Genomic DNA, 10,759 nt, shown 5'->3' with positions numbered 1-10,759 from the left:
TGCTAATGCGTATTTCCTAAAGGTAAGGTATAATGGTATATACGAATGTGTAAATTATACCAGCATATACTAATGTTCAAGTCACACTGTTGTTTTTGTATTGTTCGCGGGCCACAATAGGTAAACTGTGCAATACAAAGCAAACATTTCTATCGTCCAAACGCATTGATTCTCATTTATCAAACTAAATTACGACCACGTCTGAATTTATCAATATATGATGTCACACATATGTTCGCATTTGTGCCCAATTATGTAATTGTCTGAATACATCACGTAAATTATATTTATGTTATACCAATGTATATAAATACATATTTATCATAAAATTTCCCGATATAATACTAAATATTACGAGATTTGAAGCATAATACCACCCACGCGGCCTCGCCACAAAAAAAAAACATTGTTTAAGGCCATTCAAGCGTGCAGCGTCTGTGGCGATACAATGAGTTACTTACTATTCATTGTGAATTCGTCGATTCTAAGGCACTGACGTAATTTAAGCAACGGCAACGCGGAGATTACCCAACCAGTACCGAAGGAACAGTATTTTAGGACTCTGTTTTGTTTGCCAGTATAGGGTATCTTATCGATAACGAAAAGTAATTACATATAAACATAGTGCAGCAATATTAAGGTAGAGCTAACGCTTAACATGACGCGCCAACCGAATAGCCGATCATACGTTTTATGACATTAAACCTACGGTACGTGCCTGATGGATTTCTATTCTTTATATGATTAGTATTACTAAAGCAAAGTGACGAAGCAGATCTAGTGCTGTTTGTCCGCGTTGTATCCTGTGCGTGTCATTGGAAGGGGTTACCATTACCATTTTTATTTATTAGTATTTCTAATATGCATTCATAAATACTTGTTTATAAACCTTAAAGATAGAGCGGATTCACATATTGTTAGGCTTACCATACGTCCCGATTTAGGCGGGACAGTCCCGCTTTTTAGCGTCTTGTCCCGTCGTCCCGACAAGTCTGCCAAAAGTCCCGCGTTTGCGTTCAGCCATCCAGCATAATGAACGAACATGTTTTTCGTTACTGTGTAGCGCAACGCTAGCGTACTTACTGAATGTGAATGCGTTATTTTGTTTGTTTCGTTGTTTCCCGCTAACATTGTCAGCGAACGTATCACATGTAAAATCCATTCTAGTTTGTCCTGTTCGGACGTTCACGGGAATGTAACATTGAACAACATATTTTAAAGGTGTTATCTACAGAAGACCATGCTTGGGCAAAAGGTCAATTATCAATGCTTGAAAACGGCAGATTGTTTCAATGTTCTTTATTCCTTTTGCTGTACATAAAAAATCTAAATTCGGATCATTTGTATCGTTAGCGTCAATGAAGTTTTGACATCGGAAAATTTTCCTATACTTTACCATTGCAAAATTTTCGGGGCTTATTTTAAAAGTTGTTTCGCGAGTTGGCGCTTGTGAAATGGGGTATTTGTTTTTAACCATCATTATGATTCATCGCATACAACAATCTGTTTCTTAAAAGTACCGATATAGAATTATAATATTTACGACCACGTCTGAAAATCTGTCTGAGTAAGAAAAGTGTCTGAGCGGATGCGAAAAGGGAGCATTGTTACGTCTCTTTTGCATCTTGCTGATTGGTCTATGTCACGAAGTAAACAAGAAAGTCAAAGCTCGGGGAAAGGTTCATTCCCTTCTATTTTTCGAACTGAACCCGGTATTTAGACAAAGATATTTAGAACTCTCGATGACAATATAGTCAATGAAGACAGCCGGGATGGCTTAAATGTAGGCCTATGTGGGAAAATCGGATAATGTCAAGTTACAGGAGGCGTCCCGTTTTGAAGTCAAATAAATATGATAACCCTACATATTGTATATATGAGAGTAACTGTAATTACAGTCAAAGCGGGATTCATGAGTGGAAATGTTAATCTACTAAATGACTGACAAATGTTAGTCCATAGCGATTACAGTAGTATTAAATTTCACAAATATTACTGATGTATAAGTCATAACAATATTTTACAAATGATGGTGCATAGCGGTTACAAAGTTATTCGGCAATGTTTAAGTCATAGCAGTATTTGTAAATTTGACGTATACTAGTTACAGTATCAAATGAACGGTAGCAGTATTTGCGAATGTTGAATTTATAGCGGTATTTACAAATTTTAACAGCATTTGCCAATGCAAAAGCAAAGTATTTCCTAAAGGTAAGGTATAATGGTATTTACGAATGTGTAAGTTATAACAGCATATACTAATGTTCAAGTCACACTATTGTTTTTGTATTGTTCGCGGGCCACAATAGGTAAACAGTGCAATACAAAGCAAACATTTCTATCGTCCAAACGCATTGATTCTCATTTATCAAACTAAAACATGTAAAAACCACTACAAACTCACTATAACGTGAAAAAGTCAACTCATGTTTACAAAATAACTTGCAAATTACTGCAGATTGATTGATCACCGAATTTTACCAAATTTGAGATACAAGAGTGTTATTAATAACTGTAGTGATGCAACAATATGTTAAAAGATTTTTCTTGTTATTTTTATGACGAGACAACACCAAATGCGATTTTGTGTTAACTCTCCCGAAAATGAGACGCGGGCCCCAGATAATGGAGCGGCGGGCCTGGATTTGGACCACCTTGGTTTAAGTTATAACGATTGTTACAGATGTAAATTTATATAGAATGTAGCGTCATTTTATAATGTTAAAGTTATAGTGACATTTGGAGAAATTCAATAATTGTAATATATACGAATGTAACTTTTACATAAAAATTGTGATAAAAATATTTTTATATATTTCAGAACAACTATATTGTAAATTAACTGATAATAATTTTCAACTATCGCTGGAATAAAAATCAAAGAAATACGGGAACATGGACAACCAGGCCAGTGGAAGTGGCGGTAAGTACCATAAACATGCATTATTTCAAGATAACTGAGCACAGTAATTCGTCGTGACAGGTAGAAGTACTAACGATAAGAAAATTCGTCAAGTTTGTGATGTAATTTAGAGATGTATCGATATCGGAAATTTCTTCGGTATCTGACATGTATCGGTATAGGTTAGATTAAGGCCGATATTACCGATATATTTACCTTTTCGATATGGTCCAGAATGTTTAAAAGATAAGTTGGAATACTACTTTTTAATTTATTTTTTTGTCTGGAGAGATCGTGAGCTATAAGCCATACAAGTCCCCACCCTCGCGAGGAAATAGGATTCACCTGTTTTTAGCTATTTATCAGCCAAACTAGCTCAACTAAATTAGCTATTTTTGCTGTCAAATTTTCATATTGTAATCTTCAATATTACATAGTAATTATAAAGAAATATATCAACACAACACATAACAAAAAGCAACTAGGCTCCCAGTTTTAAATCATACAGTGGAATTGGGGTCCTTATCAACGGCACATGGACTTTTGGCACGGGTATAAATTCTGACTGTTTGTCGTCAAGTACGGGTGTCGTTTCGTCCGTCGACATCGATAAACCAAATTCCGACACAATTATCCCTCTACGCAGGTATTAATTTTAATTTGGTTTAACTACACAATTTATTTATTGATGTATTGACATGACCGCCTAGCCCTAGACTGTCCCAATATATGACAGCAATTGTATAATATTATAAAATAGTAAAGTGAATAAACATCCTCGACGGTTAAAGATAGGGTTTTATTTTTTATCAATTCTAAAAAAAACATCGTGTTTTAAAACAAGGGCTTGTTTTGAATTATTTTTTTTCTGTATTTTTTTGTATTTCCTATTGAAATATCCCTTGCATCGCCGCGAAACTACGCCAAAACATTGCATTCTGGCAGCTGCACACGCAGGCGGAATTATAATTTCAAAAATGTACGTAAAATTTTTTAATTTGTCTTTTACTTCTGTTGCGTACATATATCGACACGCGTGTATCTTCACCAAAGTCATAAGATTATACCCGAAATGTTTAGCCAAGATATCAGAGAGACGTTTTGAGTAACAATAATCACGAAAATTAGCTCACGAGCCCACTACAAAAGCAATTAGATCAAGTGCATCCCTTCGGCAAAACGAGTGGGTTGCGATAATGAAGAATATGTGCTTATATCGGCGGTAATCTACTGATATAAACGACGAGACACCCTAGCCTAGCCTATGCTAATTGTAGTAGTCCTCGGATGCAAAGACGCCACAACTAATCTGTTATGAAGCCATAATTCGAATTTCGAGTTCATGTATTGACATTTTTCTCATTAAATGAGGGCATTATTACGATTAAAGCAGTTCGGTTAATTTATGCTTAGCATGCTTTGTTTTTAAGGTTGAAGTGATAGAGTTTTTCAAGGTTATACAAACTCATTTATTTGATTGCATTTCAATTTTCGCGAGGTGGTTTCATCGCAGCAGGGTCGTTCACGTAATGGCTTATCAGTTGCGTCTTACTGCGCCAACCACTACACTACAGCTTGAGAAGGTGCACATGAGCCTCTAACGATATTTGTGGCGTTTTGAAAGATTTATTGCAAATAAGAAGCGCTTGGCAAGTTTTTACGTCAATTTTTCTTCAACCTATTTAATACAAAATTATCAAATAGCACAGCCATTTTAACAAAACAGCCAAAAAAATTGTTTTTAAACATCTGTTTTAAAACAATTCTTTTTGAACAAATCCCCATAGGAGTAGATAGGCCTTCTTCTTGTCGATGCTGATTGACATTCTTCCATGTTGGCTTTGACTTATTGCGGCGACGATTACAATAAACCACAAATTAAAATATTTGTAAAATGCTTTCAATTTGAACGTAAGACGGCGGCGCTAGAATGTGTGGATGATATTCGATATTCTTTTATACACGAATAACGATATTCGAAGGTCGCGATATTGACATTAAATTCGAATTGGACATTCCGGCTTATGTGTTTTCTAATTGAACACCGAGATTACTAGCGTTACTGTGCAATGTATCCTTAATCAGGTAAAGCATATGGATACCAAACATCAAATTCATATTATGTGATATATCTCTTTTTTTGATCTGAAATAATGTGTACTATGAACAACGCTTAAAGACCATTGTTTTAGCTCGTCTGCCCTACACAGCACACCTAATTAAGTAATAAATACATAGTATCGGAATATCGGATTTTTTGTAGTATCGGTGTTTCGGTATCGGCATTTTTAGCTGGTATCGGTGACAAAAATGGTATCGGTACATCTCTATGATGTATCTCAGATTCCAGGATAGCTGGAATGTTCAAGAATCCTCCGAAATTCAGAGTCTGAATTCATTTTAATTCTGTGAGTCGCAGCCAATGTTTCCATTTTCTTAAATATGTGAGTTTAACATCAGTTGATTAATTAACTGTTATCTCTGTATATGAGTTATATACAAACTCCTGTCGTTTTCGATGTTTTATCATTAAATATATGATTTCAATATATATGAGCAGCGTTGAAAGTGCAGCTGACTCAAAACTTTGTGATCTTGCTAATATCTGTTTTTTCAATTTCTGATTATCAACTTTTAAATTATGTCTTTCAGATACTTTGTCTATCAACTACAAAATTAGTCGATATATTTGCATATTTTTGCACACAAATCGTTAAAAATAGCATTTGTTTATCAAAATAAAATGAATATTAATATACGGTATTCCGTGCAAGATGATTGGCGGTATAAATTAGATAATAAATGAGTCTACTGATTTAGTTGGGGATTTACCACCAGTAACTGTCGTGTCAGAGGAGTTCGAACTTTTTAATTTCTGATCAACAAATTTCAAATCCTGTTTTCAGATATTCAGTCTTCGAAATATTCGAGTACGAAATCCAAGGTCAGTCGCAAGCGATCACAGGGTAAGTCAATATTTTTTTGCCATTTTTTTTAAAAATTTTATTTGCCATATAATAAATCGTGTGATATAGAGATAATAGCAATCCTCGGATAATATGGGCACAAACAGCGGCGCAGCCAGGGGGTACGGGGTCGACACGGTTAATTGTGGGCTAGATTTGCTATTTTATCCATTACTTTAAAATTGCCGTCGAATATTTTCGTGTTATCATTGAACAAGGTTGACAACGCGACTTTTTCCCGGTTTGTGATGATATATAAGAAAATTAATCTCAAGTATATTCGATCAATTTTTATTGTACTGAAATATATTTTACTCCATGAGAATTTATGATGGAAGCGAAGCGGCAATATAAAATACTGAAAATATAACCTGTAACAATATAAGTCTTTTTGAAGCCCGCGACAGTATAAAAACTCTTTTCTAGGCATTGAAAATCGCAAAATTTCGTTTACCTACGACACACATTATGTTTGTTCGGCGTTTAGAAACATATCGTCACTAAAATAGAAACACTGTTAATTGTAGGCTACTAATTTAGCTGGGGATATACCACCAATCACTGTCGTGTCAGAGGAGTTCGAACTTTTCAATTTCTGATCAACAAATTTCAAATCCTGTTTTCAGATATTCAGTCTTCGAAATATTCGAGTACGAAATCCAAGGTCAGTCGCAAGCGATCACAAGGTAAGTCAATATTTTTTTGCCATATTTTTTATAATTTTATTTGCCACATAATAAATCGTGTGATATAGAGATAATAGCAATCCTCGAATAATATGGTCACAAACAGTGGCGCAGCCAGGAGGTACGGGTTCGACACGGTTAATTTAAACTTGCCGTCGAGTATTTTCGTGTTATCATTGAACAAGGTTGAGAACGCGACTTTTTCCCGGTTTGTGATGTTGTATAAGAAAATTAATCTCAAGTATATTCGATCAATTTTCATTGTACTGAAATAAATTTTACTCTATGAGAATTTATGATGGAGGCAGAGCGGCAATAGAAAATACTGAAAAAAAAATATATCCGTAAACAATTCAAGTCTTTTTGAAGCTCGCGACAGTCTAAAAACTCTTTTCTAGGCATTGAAAATTGAAAAATTTCGTGTACCTACGGCACACATTATGTTTGTTCGGCGTTTAGAAACATATCGTCACTAAAATCGAAACACGGCTAATTGTTGATTACTAATTTAGTTGGGGATATACCACCAGTAACTACCGTGTCAGAGGAGTTCGAACTTTTTAAATTCTGATCAACAAATTTGAATATCCTGTTTTCAGATATTCAGTCTTCGGAAGATTCGAGTACGAAACCCAAGGTCAGTCTCGAGCGATCACAGGGTAAGTCAATATTTTTTTTGGAATTTTTTATGATTTTATTTGCCACATAATAAATCGTGTGATATAGAGATAATAGCAATCTTCGAATAATATGGGCACGAACTATGGCGCAGCCAGGAGGTACGGGTTCGACACGGTTAATTGTGGGCTAGATTTGCTATTTTATCCATTACTTTAAAATTGCCGTCGAATATTTTCGTGTTATCATTAGACAAGATTGAGAACGCGATTTTTTTTCGGTTTGTGATGATATATATGATAATCAATCTTATATATATTCGATCAATTTTTATTGTACTGAAGTAAATTTTACTCCGTTAGAATTTACAGCGGATTTAAGGTTTTATTATTAAAAATAATCGTGTCAGCCTTGCGATTGAGCGGAGTCAGTGTGCCAAATACATCTCAAATTTGTCGAATTCGCAAAATAGCAAAAATACGGATCAAAACAGTATATAATCGGCAGTTTACCACACATTTTTATGTTCGCGGATTACGTTGGTGTTTTAGAGTGGCTCTTGTTTTGTCGACGCAATTAAATTGAAGACAATTGAATTAATAAAATAGGACATTTAAATATGTATTGATTTATTTTCACAAGAGAAAAAGCATTTTTTGTTGAAAAAGTCGGCTCTTTTAACAAGTGGCGTAATTGCGGCGACTGTTCGGCGTGGAGTTCAGGGCGGTGAATTTGTATTTTTGATTTACTGGTATACTTTGTATGTATTTTCTTTGTAAGGGATAAAATTGTACTAAACGGGATTTATATCAGATATCGAGATTTTAACGAGTTCGTAATATAACAAAAATACATATCAAAATTAAATACATCAGGCAGCTCACCCCCCCCCCCCTCCTTCCTAAAAATCTTGCCTGCGCGCCCAGGCACGAAGCTCTCCGCCGGGGTGAAAATCCATTAATGTTAAAAGATTCGGAATCGGAATGCTGCGTTATTTTCTATTATTGCTATCTACCAGCAGTGCAAGATGATTGGCGGTATAAATTAGATAATAAATGAGTCTACTAATTTAGTTGGGGATTTACCACCAGTAACTGTCGTGTCAGAGGAGTTCGAACTTTTTAATTTCTGATCAACAAATGCAATCATTCATGCTGGCGCGGAAATCTATTCTTAGCATTGATTCATATTTCCCGTATTCAGTACTTAATCATATAGAAGTGCCAATCTCGAGTGTAAATTTCCAAAAGATTCACCCAAATAATGACACATTTCTCGGTTCACGCATGTTGCCTTGAAATTTTCTAATTTTAAATTCCATTCATATTCTATAACTTGCTTTACGTTGTATTAGTTTGTTTTAAAGCCCTGTATCGTTAGAGCTAGTACATCAGGGTCGTCCAACCCGTAGCCCGCGGGCCACGAAGGTTTCCGAGTGGCCCGCGCGGTATTTTTCGAATTCCAATGTCTTTCACAAATCTGAGCCATTATTAAAACCTCTAATAAAAAAATTGTCGTTCAAACGCGCGAGAAGAACTATCGAAAGCTTTTTTTAAGTACATTTGTGATCGCTATTGCTATTGAGACATGCTTGAATTTATTTTTATCGTCTGCCATGTATTTTAATCCGTTTTTCTGTCCTTTTTCTGTGAAGCAGAAGAGGCAGTTTTATGACCTTAATATTTGACAGCATTTACTTCTAGTGGCAGTTTTTTCATGGATGAACCATGTAAAATCCCCCACGAAATACTAATTTCTGAAAGCCACGTGAAAAATCCGCTCCGCATTGCTACATCGTCAATTGCACCTATTATTGATAAACTTATTGAATCAACGCAGTGCCATAATACCCATTGAAATATCTATGTGTGGTTAAAACTTTTGACTTTACTGTATCTTCGTATTTTCATTGTTCCTATAATTTAGGTGCTTTGTTTGTTTTTTCATTGATCTGTAGTCGCTGAGGTGAAAACTAAAGCATAACTACCATGTCAAGTGGCCCGCGTAATCATTCGTAGACTGAATATGGCCCTTTGTCCAAAAAGGTTGGACAACCCTGTAGTACATTAAATCTTCTATTTATCCATCAAAATGAATCAATGTTAGATTTAATCTGGTCCAAGTGTGCTTAATCTTGCTCAAAATCCTAATAAACTGAATATTTGAAAAATGCTCGTCGTCTAAATATTGGGATTTGTATTTCCGGTATTCAGTGATTAGTCTTTTACAAATGTCATCTCATTTTATTTATTCTTAAGAATACTTGGCGATTAGTATATTTCTCCGCACCTAACCAGACTTTGCTTCGGAATTTCTCATTTTTTACCTATTGTAATACTAGGATTGTAATGGACCTTTCTCCGAGCATCGACTTCCTTGTTTACTTCGTGACATTGGCCAATCAGCAAGATGCAAAAAGTGACGTAACCATGCTTCCTTTTCGCATCCGCTCAGACACTTTTCTCACTCAGACAGATTTTTAAGCGTTGACGTAAACAACTACCTCGTTTTCGCGTTTTTGAACTCTATTCGTTAATTTTCTGTTGTGTTCCGGAAACTTAAATATAAATCAGATAATTCAATGATTACTCGGTCTTCCTAGGAGGACTAATTTAATTGCAGTAATAAAAAATTAGTGTAGAATTAGCTGTGATAAACTAGGATAAAAATCTTTACCGGTACTTAATTAAAAAACAGATTGTTGTATGCGATGAATCACAATGGTAATTTAAAACACATACCCCATTTTACAGGCGCCAACTTGCAAAATCACTTTTAACAATAGCTCCGAAAATTTTGCAATGGTAAAATATAGGAAGAATTTTTTGGGGGTCAAAGGTCGGGAAAAGGTCCATAGTATTTGAATAAAAAACTTAATCTTATGATGTGGAGGCAATTCTGATTAGTTTAAAATGTTTAATCAATCCAATTCTATATTCGTAACATTAAATCATATCCTCTCGCTATATTTTACAATTTCATATCATGCATCCTGTTAGCAATGCAGTTTGCTATGACTCTGCATGAGTACTCGACATTATAAAATATGTACAAGAAATATTATGTGATCTGGTCACATATGCTCTTGACATTAAGTACAGTTGTTTATGTAGTTAGTGGTATTATTCTTTAACTTTATGCTTTTACTTTGTATTGACTAATAAATAATTTATTAATTTCCAGTACCCAACATTCATGGTAAGTTTTTAAAAATATGTAAAATATAAACTAGAAATAACTTTGTATGCAACTTGCTTTATGCTCTGTCAGTGTTTATAACTTTTCAATATATTTTGTTAATGTAATTAGCTACGCAAGTGAATATTTGATTTGCATGAAATTTATTTTTTGAATATTAAATCTATCTTGAGTAGTAACGTAATACTGATTCCGTACTGTATTTTCAATATTAAATCAGATGCCTCTTTTTATATATTTTACAGTATTACATTATCCTCACTGCCGAAATCCAAATTCCATAAAACTATTTGAAAGTATTTGCAATTATTAAGTACAAATCCTAATAAGAGATGAGGGAAAAGGAAAAATACTATATTTAGCTATGGACTTAGGGTCCATGCTGAGAT

General features: G+C 34.6%; 1 long non-coding RNA gene across 1 annotated transcript; it reads left to right on the top strand.

Annotated features, from left to right (window-relative positions):
- Nucleotides 1-2,816: 2,816 nt before the first annotated feature.
- LOC120327792 (uncharacterized) lies at nucleotides 2,817-10,438 on the top strand. Its single transcript, XR_013477209.1, has 5 exons — nucleotides 2,817-2,923; nucleotides 5,809-5,868; nucleotides 6,495-6,554; nucleotides 7,154-7,213; nucleotides 10,356-10,438. It is a non-coding gene; the product is annotated as an uncharacterized LOC120327792 (long non-coding RNA).
- The last annotated feature ends 321 nt before the right edge of the window (nucleotides 10,439-10,759 follow it).

The sequence above is a fragment of the Styela clava genome, chromosome 7, assembly GCF_964204865.1.
Source record: "Styela clava chromosome 7, kaStyClav1.hap1.2, whole genome shotgun sequence".
NCBI lineage: Eukaryota > Metazoa > Chordata > Ascidiacea > Stolidobranchia > Styelidae > Styela > Styela clava.
The sequence above is the reverse complement of the archived record's forward strand: the minus strand, read 5'-3'. Positions and strand labels throughout refer to the sequence as shown.